Source organism: Nerophis lumbriciformis, linkage group LG10 (genome assembly GCF_033978685.3).
Source record: "Nerophis lumbriciformis linkage group LG10, RoL_Nlum_v2.1, whole genome shotgun sequence".
Taxonomy (NCBI): domain Eukaryota; kingdom Metazoa; phylum Chordata; class Actinopteri; order Syngnathiformes; family Syngnathidae; genus Nerophis; species Nerophis lumbriciformis.
The window spans coordinates 46,868,192-46,882,822 of NC_084557.2; the positions used below are offsets into that span (position 1 = coordinate 46,868,192).

The 14,631-nt window shown below is 43.2% G+C and overlaps 1 protein-coding gene across 2 annotated transcripts in view; it reads right to left on the bottom strand.

Annotated features, from left to right (window-relative positions):
• eps8l2 (EPS8 signaling adaptor L2) overlaps positions 1 to 14,631 on the bottom strand; it is a 142,279-nt gene that overhangs the window by 56,992 nt on the left and 70,656 nt on the right. The window lies entirely within an intron of this gene.

Below are 14,631 nucleotides of genomic sequence, written 5' to 3' on the forward strand. Positions count from 1 at the left end.
GTGTGTGTGCTGAAAAGACCAGCAGGGCAATAAGGAAGAACACCCAATCCTTGTATATTTATTTTATATTATTACCCTTAATAAAGAAAGAGAATAATTATATTGGAACGTCACATGTTTAAAAAAAAAAGATGACTTTGCAGCAGTGTGGGATTAACTAATTACCAAAAAAAAAACACCTTAAAAATGTATTTTCTACCAAACATTGACTCCCAAAAGGAGTTGTGAAATGCATATCTGAGAAGTTAATTATTGAAAGTGCTATCAAAGAGGGGTGTAACCTGACGTGCTCTTTCACTTTATATCTCATGTTGGCCATGCCTACATTAGTACTCCATTAAAGCATTCAAAGGGTTTTAAAGCACATTCACAGGTAACAAAACCGTGCAAAGATCCTCATTGTTATCATCACATGTACATATTAATGGCAATAACAAAGTGCCAAGTCTACTTCAGCTTGTTTTGTAATGCCCTAGTTAGCGGCCATCTATTGATCATAAGGGCCATAAAAAAGGTCACATATTACAAACCCCGTTTCCATATGAGTAGGGAAATTGTGTTAGATGTAAATATAAACGAAATACAATGATGTGCAAATCATTTTCAACCCATATTCAGTTGAATATGCTACAAAGACAACATATTTGATGTTCAAACTCATAAACTTTATTTTTTTTTTGCAAATAATAATTAACTTAGAATTTCATGGCTGCAACACGTGCCAACGTAGTTGGGAAAGGGCATGTTCACCACTGTGTTCTTTTAACAACCCTCAATAAACGATTGGGAACTGAGGAAACGAATTGTTGAAGCTTTGAAAGTAGGATTCTTGTTTTTTGTAGAGCTTCAGTCGTTCAACAGTCCGGGGTCTCCGCTGTCATATTTTACGCTTCATAATGCGCCACACATTTTCGATGGGAGACAGGTCAGGACTGCAGGCGGGCCAGGAAAGTACCCGCACTCTTTTTTTACGAAGCCACGCTGTTGTAACACGTGCTGAATGTGGCTTGGTATTGTCTTGCTGAAATAAGCAGGGGCGTCCATGAAAAAGACGGCGCTTAGATGGCAGCATATGTTGTTCCAAAACCTGTATGTACCTTTCAGCATTAATGGTGCCTTCACAGATGTGTAAGTTACCCATACCTTGGGCACTAATGCACCCCCATACCATCACAGATGCTGGCTTTTGAACTTTGCGTCGATAACAGTCTGGATGGTTCGCTTCCCCTTTGGTGCGGATGACACGATGTCGAATATTTCCAAAAACAATTTGAAATGTGGACTCGTCAGACCACAGAACACTTTTCCACTTTGCATGAGTTCATCTTAGATGATCTCGGGCACAGCGAAGCCGGCGGTGTTTCTGGATGTTGTTGATAAATGGCTTTCGCTTTGCATAGTAGAGCTTTAACTTGCACTTACAGATGTAGCGACCAACTGTATTTAGTGACAGTGGTTTTCTGAAGTGTTCCTGAGCCCATGTGGTGATATCCTTTAGAGATTGATGTCGGTTTTTGATACAGTGCCGTCTGAGAGATCGAAGGTCACGGTCATTCAATGTTTGTTACCGGCCATGCCGCTTACGTGGAGTGATTTCTCCAGATTCTCTGAACCTTTTGATGATATTATGGACCGTAGATGTTGAAATCCCTAAATTTCTTGCAATTGCACTTTGAGAAACGTTGTTCTTAAACTGTTTGACTATTTGCTCACGCAGTTGTGGACAAAGGGGTGTACCTCGCCCCATCCTTTCTTGTGAAAGACTGAGCATTTGTTGGGAAGCTGTTTTAATACCCAATCATGGCACCCACCTGTTCCCAATTAGCCTGCACACCTGTGGGATGTTGCAAATAAGTGTTTGATGAGCATTCCTCAACTTTATCAGTATTTATTGCCACCTTTCCCAACTTCTTTGTCACGTGTTGCTGGCATCAAATTATAAAGTTAGTGAATACAAAAAAAAAAAAGTTTATCAGTTTGAACATCAAATATGTTGTCTTTGTAGCATATTCAACTGAATATGGCTTGAAAATGATTCGCAAATCATTGTATTCCGTTTATATTTACATCTAACACAATTTCCCAACTCATATGGAAACGGGGTTTGTACAAACACTGTTAGTGACATAACATTTGGTTTATATTTAGTGGCCTTATTGTTGTTTATTGTTTATTGAATGAATCCCCAATAGCTGACGCCAAGGTGACTGCTAGTCTTCCTGAGGTCCATATAGGACAGTGGTTCTTAACCTTGTTGGAGGTACCGAACCCCACCAGTTTCATATGCGCATTCACCGAACCCTTCTTTAGTGAATTATTTTATTTATTTATTTATTTTTTCAAATTCAAGACAAAGTTATATGTTTTTTTACTGGTACACAAAATGAAGCGTGCATGAACATCACCTTGTTCAAAGAACAAAACCAACACAGTGCATAAACTCACAACAAATTACACACATGCAAATCAGATGGAAAATTGGAGGGAACATCGTTTGGGGCGTATTCATAATACGCCGATAGGGAGAAGTTTTTATTTACACAATGAATCGGGTGTGTCTTGACCTCCGCCAAACCCCTGAGGCCGACTCACCGAACCCCTAGGGTTCCATCGAACCCAGGTTAAAGGGGAACATTATCACCAGACCTATGTAAGCGTCAATATATACCTTGATGTTGCAGAAAAAAGACCATATATTTTTTTTAACCGATTTCCGAACTCTAAATGGGTGAATTTTGGCGAATTAAACGCCTTTCTAATATTCGCTCTCGGAGCGATGACGTCACATCGGGAAGCAATCCGCCATTTTCTCAAACACCGAGTCAAATCAGCTCTGTTATTTTCCGTTTTTCCGACTGTTTTCCGTACCTTGGAGACATCATGCCTCGTCGGTGTGTTGTCGGAGGGTGTAACAACACGAACAGGGACGGATTCAAGTTGCACCAGTGGCCCAAAGATGCCAAAGTGGCAAGAAATTGGACGTTTGTTCCGCACACTTTACCGACGAAAGCTATGCTACGACAGAGATGGCAAGAATGTGTGGATATCCTGCGACACTCAAAGCAGATGCATTTCCAACGATAAAGTCAACGAAATCTGCCGCCAGACCCCCATTGAATCTGCCGGAGTGTGTGAGCAATTCAGGGACAAAGGGCCTCGGTAGCACGGCAAGCAATGGCGGCAGTTTGTTCCCGCAGACGAGCGAGCTAAACCCCCTGGATGTCTTGGCTCACACCGTCCCTTATGCCACCTAAGATGATCAAGAGAAGAATATCGACCCTAGCTTCCCTGGCCTGCTGACATGAGGGTATGTCTACAGAATATATTAATTGATGAAAATTGGGCTGTCTGCACTCTCAAAGTGCATGTTGTTGCCAAATGTATTTCATATGCTGTAAACCTAGTTCATAGTTGTTAGTTTCCTTTAATGCCAAACAAACACATACCAATCGTTGGTTAGAAGGCGATCGCCGAATTCGTCCTCGTTTTCTCCCGTGTCGCTGGCTGTCGTGTCGTTTTCGTCGGTTTCGCTTGCATACGGTTCAAACCGATATGGCTCAATAGCTTCATTTTCTTCTTCAATTTCGTTTTTCGCTACCTGCCTCTACACTACAACCATCCGTTTCAATACATGCGTAATCTGTTGAATCGCTTAAGCCGCTGAAATCCGAGTCTGAATCCGAGCTAATGTCGCTATAGCTTGCTGTTCTTTCCGCCATGTTTGTTTGTATTGGCATCACTATGTGACGTCACAGGAAAATGGACGGGTGTTTATAACGATGGTTAAAATCAGGCACTTTGAAGCTTTTTTTAGGGATATTGCGTGATGGGTAAAATTTTGAAGAAAACGTCGAAAAATATAATAAGCCACTGGGAACTGATTTTTAATGGTTTTAACCATTATGAAAATGTGATAATGTTCCCCTTTAAAGGGGGCTGAGGGGTTGCACTAAAATCTAATGAAAACCTTAACGTTCGCCCTAATCTATGTAATAAACATAAATCATTTAAGGTACTCACTATGAAGTGTACATTATTTCTAAAATCAGCACACACTAACGAGTCAAGGAAGCCCTTTTGCATGTGTAAGTGCCTATAGCGCACAAACGTGCGTGTGCGGCATTATAAAACATTTAATCATCGATATAGTGATATAGTACATGTGCATTGAAGTGTCTATTGTCTTCAACATCAGTACACACTAACAAGGAGGACGCTACATAACAGTTTTTTTTAGTTGCTTGGTCGCTTTTTACATCCATCTACAAATAGAAGCAACACACGGACTAAGGACGACAATTGAACTCATTAGAAAGGAGATTAAAGATAGCGCTTCCCAGCTCCAATTGGGTTCTATTGACGCAGATAGGAATGTATGTGTTGGAATAATTGTTTGTAAGTTATCACAAAAGAAACGTTGTATTATAAATGCTGTCTTTCGAGGCCTAACAAGAGGAAGAAGGCTCGTGAAACTCCACTGTGATTTCAACACGGACAGATGGCAGGATCTGCTCAACTTCCAGAGGAACTCTCTTTGAAGTGTTAAACGAACTCTCTCTGAAGTATTTCACAAACTCTCTTCGAAGTATTTCACAAACTCTCTTCCAACTATTTGGTAACCGAGGTCAACGCTATTTACGACCCGCTGCCCTCTTGAAGTTGCTGTGGTCAGGAGACGGGAGGGGTTATCCATTGTCCTCCAACACCTGCCCCAGCTGGATCCAGGAAGAGCCCAAGCCCGAGAAATCCTCTTCTTGGTCTTCAAAGCGACCGAAAACAATGACTGTTTTACATACTTCCCATTCCTGCTGTGACATGTGTTGGTGCGTGAACATTGAACATCTGAATAAAAGAGGAGACGAAAACCTTCTTCGTCAGAGCGTGGTGCAGGACTGTACAGAGAGTGCAGTGGCCATGTCTCTCCTCAATTGAGTCCGAATTGAATTCTGTCTCTGTTTGATTCCTTGCCTTTTTTCTTGTTTAATAGATGTCCTCAGTGTTTGAACGTGACAGTATGTACGACGGATATTGAGCTCCAAAATAGTCTTTTTTTGAAGAAATAACATTAGAGGAACTCCTGCAACTAATAACAACATGTTTGCTTGACCCACTTTCTCGGAGACGTATCAAGGAGCTGTTTTTAATATTAGGACCATCAGTGCTAAATATCATGAACGTATCACTTTCCTCTGGTACTGTTCCCCTAGCATTCAAATCAGCGATTATTCACCCTCTACTGAAAAGACCGAACCTCGATTCTGACTTTATGGTGAACTATGTCCCACCTTCCTTTTATCTCTAAAATTCTCTGAAATATCGTTGCAAAACAGCTAAATGAACACTTAGCATCTAACAATCTCTGTGAACCTTTTCGGTCTGTTTTTTTGGAAGAAACCAGCAAAGACAGCCCTCGCAAAAGTGACTAATGATCTATTGCTAACTGTGGATGCTGATGCATCATCCATGTTTCCGCTACTTGATCTCAGGTCTGCTCTCGATACCGTTAATCATAACATTATATTGACGCGTATTAAAACACGTATTGGTATGTAAGACTTAGTCTTTTATTGGTTTAACTCCTATCTTACTGACAGGATGTAGTGACCTTGGAGTATGTTAAGGTAACGTGGGACAGGGAAACATTCCACAGGGTTTGGTTCTTGGCCCTCCACTCTTCAGCATCTACATGCTGCTGCTAGGTGGCATCATACACACAAACGGCGTTAGCTTTCACTGTTATGCTAATGACACCCAACTCTACATACCCCTAAAGCTGACCAACACGCCAGATTGTAGTCACCTCTGGAGGCGTGTCTAAGTAAAATCAAACAATGGATGTCCGCTAACTTTTTGCAACTCAACGCTAATAAAACGGAGATGCTGATTAAATAAATTAAGAAGGGGAACCGGAGGGTGTGTTCTAACTATCGTGGGATCACACTCCTCAGCCTTCCCTGTAAGGTCTATTCAGGTGTACTGGAGAGGAGGCTACGCCGGATAGTCGAACCTCGGATTCAGGAGGAACAGTGTGGTTTTCGTCCTGGTCGTGGAACTGTGGACCAGCTCTATACTCTCGGCAGGGTCCTTGAGGGTGCATGGGAGTTTGCCCAACCAGTCTACATGTACTTTGTGGACTTGGAGAAGGTATTCGACCGTGTCCCTCGGGAAGGCCTGTGTTGAGTGCTCAGAGAGTATGGGGTATCGGACTGTCTGATTGTGGCGGTCCGCTCCCTGTATGATCAGTGTCAGAGCTTGGTCCGCATTGCCGGTAGTAAGTCGGACACGTTTCCAGTGAGGGTTGGACTCCGCCAAGGCTGCCCTTTGTCACCCATTCTGTTCATAACTTTTATGGACAGAATTTCTAGGTGCAGTCAAGGCGTTGAGGGGATCTGCAGGATTAGGTCTCTGCTTTTTGCAGATGATGTGGTCCTGATGGCTTCATCTGGCCAGGATCTTCAGCTCTCACTGGGTCGGTTTGCAGCCGAGTGTGAAGCGACTGGGATGAGAATCAGCACCTCCAAGTCCGAGTCCATGGTTCTCGCCCGTAAAAGGGTGGAGTGTCATCTCCGGGTTGTGGAGGAGACCCTTTCCCAAGTGGAGGAGTTCAAGTACCTCGGAGTCTTGTTCACGAGTGAGGGAAGAGTGGATCGTGAGATCGACAGGCGGATCGGTGCGGCGTCTTCAGTAATGCGGACGCTGTATCGATCCGTTGTGGTGAAGAAGGAGCGGAGCCGGAAGGCAAGGCTCTCAAATTACCGGTCGATCGGTATAGCTCGGTAGGTAGAGCGGCCGTGCCAGCAACTTGAGGGTTGCAGGTTCGATCCCCGCATCCGCCATCCTAGTTACTGCCGTTGTGTCCTTGGGCAAAACACTTTACCCACCTGCTCCCAGTGCCACCTACACTGGTTTAAATGTAACTTAGATATTGGGTTTCACTATGGAAAGCGCTTTGAGTCACTAGAGAAAAGCGCTATATGAATGTAATTCACTTCACCTATGGTCATGAGCTTTGGAATATGACCGAAAAGACGAGATCACGGGTACAAGCGGCCCAAATGAGTTTCCTCCGCCGGGTGGCGGGTCTCTCCCTTAGAGATAGGGTGAGAAGCTCTGTCATCCGGGGGGAACTCAAAGTAAAGCCGCTGCTCCTACGCATCGAGAGGAGCCAGATGAGGTGGTTCTGGCATCTGGTCAGGATGCCACCCGAACGCCTCCCTAGGGAGGTGTTTAAGGCACGTCCGACCGGTAGGAGGTCACGGGGAAGACCCAGGACACGTTGGGAAGACTATGTCTCCTGGCTGGCCTGGGAACGCCTCAGGATCCCTCGGGAAGAGCTGGACGATGTAGCTGGGGAGAGGAAAGTCTGGGCTTCCCTGCTTAGGCTGCTGCCCCCGCGACCCGACCTCGGATAAGTGGAAGAAGATGGATGATGATGATGATTACATTGCAAAATTGATGGCAAAACTTTGAAATCTGAAATTGTATTACTTTAAGTTTGGTACTTATTTTCAAACGTGAACGTCATAATCATGCTTGTATAAAAATAGAAAATGAACAATTATTAATGATAAATGTGTTCTCATTTCACACCCAAAAGAGCTGTGCTTATGTGGTTGTGTTGTTTCCAAACTGGCACATTAGCGTGCCAGTGTGCTCGCTGACCTATTTACCAGCTGAATAGCCTCCAGGTAACCATTACAGTTAAATGAGTGTGTTGCTATCAAGATCACATTGCCAGATGTCTTATCTCCCAACCTGGCGGAGCAAACACTTAGATGTCACACAATTCCTCGCACACACACGTCACTATGTTGAATATGACATAAAGTGGTCAAACAGTTCACTACACCAGTCTAGTGTGAGCACACCTTTTTAAAAACAGTGTGATGTCAACATGCGCCCATGCCATCGAGTGCAAATGACGCCAGCGTTGGCTCCGCTGCCAATCCCTTCTCGGCCGATTCCTTCCTGCTCGCCTCCGTGCAGGTGAAAGAAAAGCATCAGGTGTCTTTCTGAAAGTGGAGCTGGCCGCCATGTCTTATTAATGTCGTTTATAGCAATCAATTCACAGGGCTGCCACAACTTGCAACAGAGCCACTTAACAGACGGATGCACACATCCTGGCAGCAGCCCGCAGTCAACAAGCAGTAATGAACGTGGTTGTGATCTAAGTCATACTATGGCCTAAACTAGGTGACCATATTGTGAAATCCCAAAAAGAGGACACATATATGCGTGCCAAGGACGGGACTAGGTGAAAATTTGCCAATGATACTCAAACTTGCTTTATAAATAATATAGTTATTTGAATAAAGCATTTTTTCTCCTCTGTTGACAGCGGTGTTGGCGCTAGGAATTTTCAAAATGGGGTCCCAGGGACCCCATCAAGTCATAAAAATGGGGCCCTACCATAAATTTTTGTGGTCCCACTTTTTTGTAAGAGTTCTGAAAAAAAATTATAAACGTATGCATTATTTGTGTGGTAAATATTTTGTTCTACACTCTTCACAATACATGATACCTGCACCAAACTTAATTTTCTGTTTCTGTGTAATTATTACTGACCACCAGCTCCTGCAGCCAAATTTAGATCTTCTGTTCCCCACTAGCCAGTGTTTTTGTCCTTATTAGTTTTATACCTAGTCTCCTATTTTATCCTGTCCTATTAGTGCTAATAACACACTAATATACATATATTAGAGTATCCCAAATACCCGCTACATACGTTACGTACGTTGTATTTTAATGTTGGTTATTTTGGTGGTATTTGGATAGCCAAGTGTTTTATGAGGTGGTACTCGGTGAAAAAAGTTTGAGAACCACTAAAAAATCCATCTATTGCATGCACACTGTTGTTTTATCTGTCCAAACTTGTTCAATCAACTGTTGGGTGTTACGAAAGCTAACGTGATCGTTTTTGGGTGCCTTCCTGCTCGGTTAAGTGTTGATAAAGCATAATTTGCATCGCTGTGTCAAGTTTTGCATAAAACGGACTGAGACAAGACCTTTGTACGTCTTGAGTGTTTGACACACTGCAAAAACTGAAATCTAAGTAAAATTTAATATATCAAATAAGGGTGATATTTTCTTATTTTCTGTCTGATAAGATCATTCTTCTCACTAAGCAGATTTTATGTTAGAGTGTTTTACTTGTTTTAAGTGTTTTGGTCCTAAATGATCTCAGTAAGATATTACAGCTTGTTGCTGAGATTTGATGACCTATATTGAGTAAAACATGCTTGAAACTAGAATATCAACTGTTGCAAAGCTGTGTCATCAACACTCACAAGTATAAAACTACTTTTTTAAAGTAATACTTTCTTATTTCAAGCATGAAATACACAATTGTGTCTCATAATTAAAACAGATGACAGCAAAATGGACTTTGCTGTTTTATTTTCAATGAAACAATAGAAAACACGTACTCATATAGTAGTACAGTTGGCACAGTACAGTAAACTGACAGTTAATATTGAAACATTTAACATTTCTAACAATTTTGAACAGAAATAGTTCATGCACATTCAGATAAATTCTTCAGAATTAAAATTAAAAACATTTTGGTCGGGGGCCGGGCTGTATATATGCGCACTAATTGACTGAAAGAGCACGCACTTGGTGCGATGATGTCATGTTATCCATGGAAAAATGCATTTTTAGACAATATGATTTGCCTGAGCGGCTAGTAGACCCTGAGAGTAACAAGTGCTTGCCTTTCCATTTAGAACAATAAATTTGTTTTTAGTATAAGTTTGCTGGTTTCAAGAAATGTAATGCCGAGCGCATATCATTATGTCAAGATAATGGCACTAGCATTTACTTCATTTAAGAATATTTTTCAACATATTGAGCAAAAAGGTCTTTTTTTTTTCTAACAAGAAAAGTGCACTTGTTATTAGTGAGAATATACTTATTTTAAAGGGGAACATTATCACCAGACCTATGTAAGCGTCAATATATACCTTGATGTTGCAGAAAAAAGACCATATATTTTTTTAACCGATTTCCGAATTCTAAATGGGTGAATTTTGGCAAATTAAACGCCTTTCTAATGTTCGCTCTCGGAGCGATGACGTCACAACGTGACGTCACATCGGGAAGCAATCCGCCATTTTCTCAAACACCGAGTCAAATCAGCTCTGTTATTATCCGTTTTTTCGACTGTTTTCCGTACCTTGGAGACATCATGCCTCGTCGGTGTGTTGTCGGAGGGTGTAACAACACGAACAGGGACGGATTCAAGTTGCACCAGTGGCCCAAAGATGCCAAAGTGGCAAGAAATTGGACGTTTGTTCGGCACACTTTACCGACGAAAGCTATGCTACGACAGAGATGGCAAGAATGTGTGGATATCCTGCGACACTCAAAGCAGATGCATTTCCAACCATAAAGTCAAAGAAATCTGCCGCCAGACCCCCATTGAATCTGCCACAGTGTGTGAGCAATTCAGGGACAAAGAGCTCGGTAGCACGGCAAGCAATGGCGGCAGTTTGTTCCCGCAGACGAGCGAGCTAAACCCCCTGGATGTCTTGGCTCACACCGTCCCTTATGCCACCGAAGATGATCAAGAGAAGAATATCGACCCTAGCTTCCCTGGCCTGCTGACATCAACTCCAAAACTGGACAGATCAGCTTTCAGGAAAAGAGCACGGATGAGGGTATGTCTACAGAATATATTAATTGATGAAAATTGGGCTGTCTGCACTCTCAAAGTGCATGTTGTTGCCAAATGTATTTCATATGCTGTAAACCTAGTTCATAGTTGTTAGTTTCCTTTAATGCCAAACAAACACATACCAATCGTTGGTTAGAAGGCGATCGCCGAATTCGTCCTCGCTTTCTCCCGTGTCGCTGGCTGTCGTGTCGTTTTCGTCGGTTTCGCTTGCATACGGTTCAAACCGATATGGCTCAATAGCTTCAGTTTCTTCTTCAATTTCATTTTCGGTACCTGCCTCCACACTACAACCATCCGTTTCAATACATGCGTAATCTGTTGAATCGCTTAAGCCGCTGAAATCCGAGTCTGAATCCGAGCTAATGTCGCTATAGCTTGCTGTTCTATGCGCCATGTTTGTTTGTGTTGGCTTCACTATGTGACGTCACAGGAAAATGGACGGGTGTATATAACGATGGTTAAAATCAGGCACTTTGAAGCTTTTTTTAAGGATGGGTAAAATTTTGAAAAACACTTTGAAAAATAAAATAAGCCACTGGGAACTGATTTTTAATGGTTTTAACCCTTCTGAAATTGTGATAATGTTCTCCTTTAAGGTGTTTTTGGGTTCTTTGAGGTTCGCTAATTTTACTTGTTTTGGAAAGTCTTGACAAGCCAAATTTTCTTGTTCTATTGGCAGATAATTTTGCTTAGTTCAAATAAAATACCCCTCATTTTTGTATTTTTTTTTCTTTTTTTTGAACACTGACTTTTTGCAGTGCAGCTGGTGTTGTTGATAAAACACAACCTCACCCCATCTCTTGAAGCTAGTGATGGCAGGCATGCTACTCACCTGCAGCCATAATGTTGTGGTGACCATCTGTCACGTAGGTTTCAAAGAACAACAACACAGTGTCACCATGACACAAACCCTGGGACGCTTCGATAGGAACAACTTATACGGGTGCATCCTGTAGATTTTTGGATGACATGTAGCCTGAACAGATGATAAGGTGAGCAGCCAGACGGTGTGGGGTCATATTGCATGCCAGTATTATCGTCATATCAGTGACGTGCGGTCACTAGAGGCAGGTGAGGCCCCGCCTCACCTGCCATCAAGAAAAGAAAAAAACTGTAAAAAGAAAAAACAAATTTTAAATTGTTATATGTATCCAGTGATTATACTATAAAGTTATTTTCCATTTAACTTCACCAGTTTTAGATTATTTTTATTTAAAATCACTGAATTTTCACATTTGCCGTTCAAATACTGAGAAGAGACGGTTGAGGCACGTCACTCAGTGCCTCAACATGGATTGCGGACTCGGCTAACTGCTGGCCTGCTGTGCAGTGAGACCGTATTGCTATATGAATTATATTATACATTTCCATAGTTTAGTTAGCTGAGGTATATAATGTACAGTGTATTTTGTCAACAACTGTATGTGTGTAATGTATTTCTTGTGCTGAGCGATCATAAAACTGCTGCAAAAGACGCACTGGCTGAGGCTCGCAGTAATCCCGCCTCCTGCACCCCCGCTGTAGAATGCAACCCCTGACGGGAGTGTTATATCAACTAAAGCCCACACTTAAACTTTCCACGTGCAAGATTGAATCTATTTAAAAAAGTTATTTCATAAGAAGCCAAAAAGTGCAAAAACAATAATGTTCGTGTTGGAGGAGTTGTGAATGACTGCAGGGCCACAACATTCACAACTCCTCCAACACGAACATTATTGTTTTTGCACTTTTTGGCTTCTTATTAAATAACTTTTGTAACATATTTTTATGGGCTTTCCTCTTTGTGATGTTAAGTTCCTGTTATGCGCTGTTATACAGTATATGCCTTGAGCTCTTATTTTGAAGGCGCTAAGAGCGGAAGTGATGACACGTTGGAGTGGAGCGGAGGTTTTTGAAAGAAGGTAAATAAAGTGGTCCTCGTGTAAACTGGAGCCTCCGTGTTTGTTATTTTGTAGTTTCATACAGTATAGGCTACATGGACTTCATTTATAAGTAAAGGTAAGACCATAATAACGTTTTTTTTTATTAAATGTGCTTTTTTGTGTGCTACAGTTTGTATGTGTAATGTTAAAGTTAAGTTAAAGTACCAATGATTGTAACACACACACTAGGTGTAATGAAATGTGTCCTCTGCATTTGACCCATCCCTTGATCACCCTATGGGAGGTGAGGGGAGCAGTGGGCAGCAGCGACGCCGCGCCCGGGAATAATTTTTGGTGATTTAACCCCCAATTCCAACCCTTGATGCTGAGTGCCAAGCAGGGAAGAATGCTGGTATGAGCTTTTAAACATAACCCGTTAACTGCTGCCAATCAAATGGTGAATAAGATACTCTTTAGGGTTCATATGTTTGTAAATCTGACTGTGATGAAGTCAGTGCCTCACCAGCCATCAACCTCACCGCACGTCACTGCGTCATATGTTCTAAATTTAGAACAGTCATGCCAGGAAACGGTTTGTCATTTTATGAAATGGTGCATCACGGTCAGCACATTACTCTGTCTTCACAGTGTGGATGGATGCTGGTCCAAACCTCAGTGCGCTCAAGTCAAAGGCAGCGTGGGCTGAAAGAGAAGTGAGGCGGAGGCAGAGTCTGCCTCGTCTTTTCCTCTTTTCAATGAGGCTTTTTATTCCCCCGCAGAGTATATCCCGCCCTGTTCCAAAGCAATTTTAAAAACCGCGACGCCCTGCACACACTGCTAATGTCAAATAGCACAAGTAAACAGACACACTTCCTAATGATGGAATACATTCAGCTGAGGGTTAGGTTGTGCAGGAAACTGACTCATGTCTTAACCCAAAGGTCAACAACCCAAATTGTTGAAGGAGCCATTTTGGACCAAAAATACAAATCTGTCTGGAGCCGCAAAAAATGAAAAGCCATATACAGTATAAGTCTTATAATGAAGGCAACACATGACGTAAGTGTCTATCCATCCATCCATCTTCTTCCGCTTATCCGAGGTCGGGTCGCGGGGGCAGCAGCCTAAGCAGGGAAGCCCAGACTTCCCTCTCCCCAGCCACTTCGTCCAGCTCCTCCCGGGGGATCCCGAGGCGTTCCCAGGCCAGCCGGGAGACATAGTCTTCCCAACGTGTCCTGGGTCTTCCCCGTGGCCTCCTACCGGTCGGACGTGCCCTAAACACCTCCCTAGGGAGGCGCTCGGGTGGCATCCTGACCAGATGCCCGAACCACCTCATCTGGCTCCTCTCGATGTGGAGGAGCAGCAGCTTTACTTTGAGCTCCCCCCGGATGACAGAGATTCTCACCCTATCTCTAAGGGAGAGCCCCGCCACCCGGCGGAGGAAACTCATTCCAGCCGCTTGTATCCGTGATCGTGTCCTTTCGGTCATAACCCAAAGCTCGTGACCATAGGTGAGGATGGGAACGTAGATCGACCGGTAAATTGAGAGCTTTGCCTTCCAGCTCAGCTCCTTCTTCACCACAACGGATCGATACAGCGTCCGCATTACTGAAGACGCCGCACCGATCCGCCTGTCGATCTCACGATCCACTCTTCCCTCACTCGTGAACAAGACTCCGAGGTACTTGAACTCCTCCACTTGGGGCAAGATCTCCTCCCCAACCCGGAGATGGCACTCAACCCTTTTCCGGGCGAGAACCATGGACTCGGACTTGGAGGTGCTGATTCTCATCCCAGTCGCTTCACACTCAGCTGCGAACCGATCCAGTGAGAGCTGAAGATCCTGGCCAGATGAAGCCATCAGGACCACATAATCTGCAAAAAGCAGAGACCTAATCCTGCAGCCACCAAACCGGATCCCCTCAACGCCTTGACTGCGCCTAGAAATTCTGTCCATAAAAGTTATGAACAGAATCGGTGACAAAGGGCAGCCTTGGCGGAGTCCAACCCTCACTGGAAACGTGTCCGACTTACTACCGGCAATGCGAACCAAGCTCTGACACTGATCATACAGGGAGCGGACCGCCACAATCA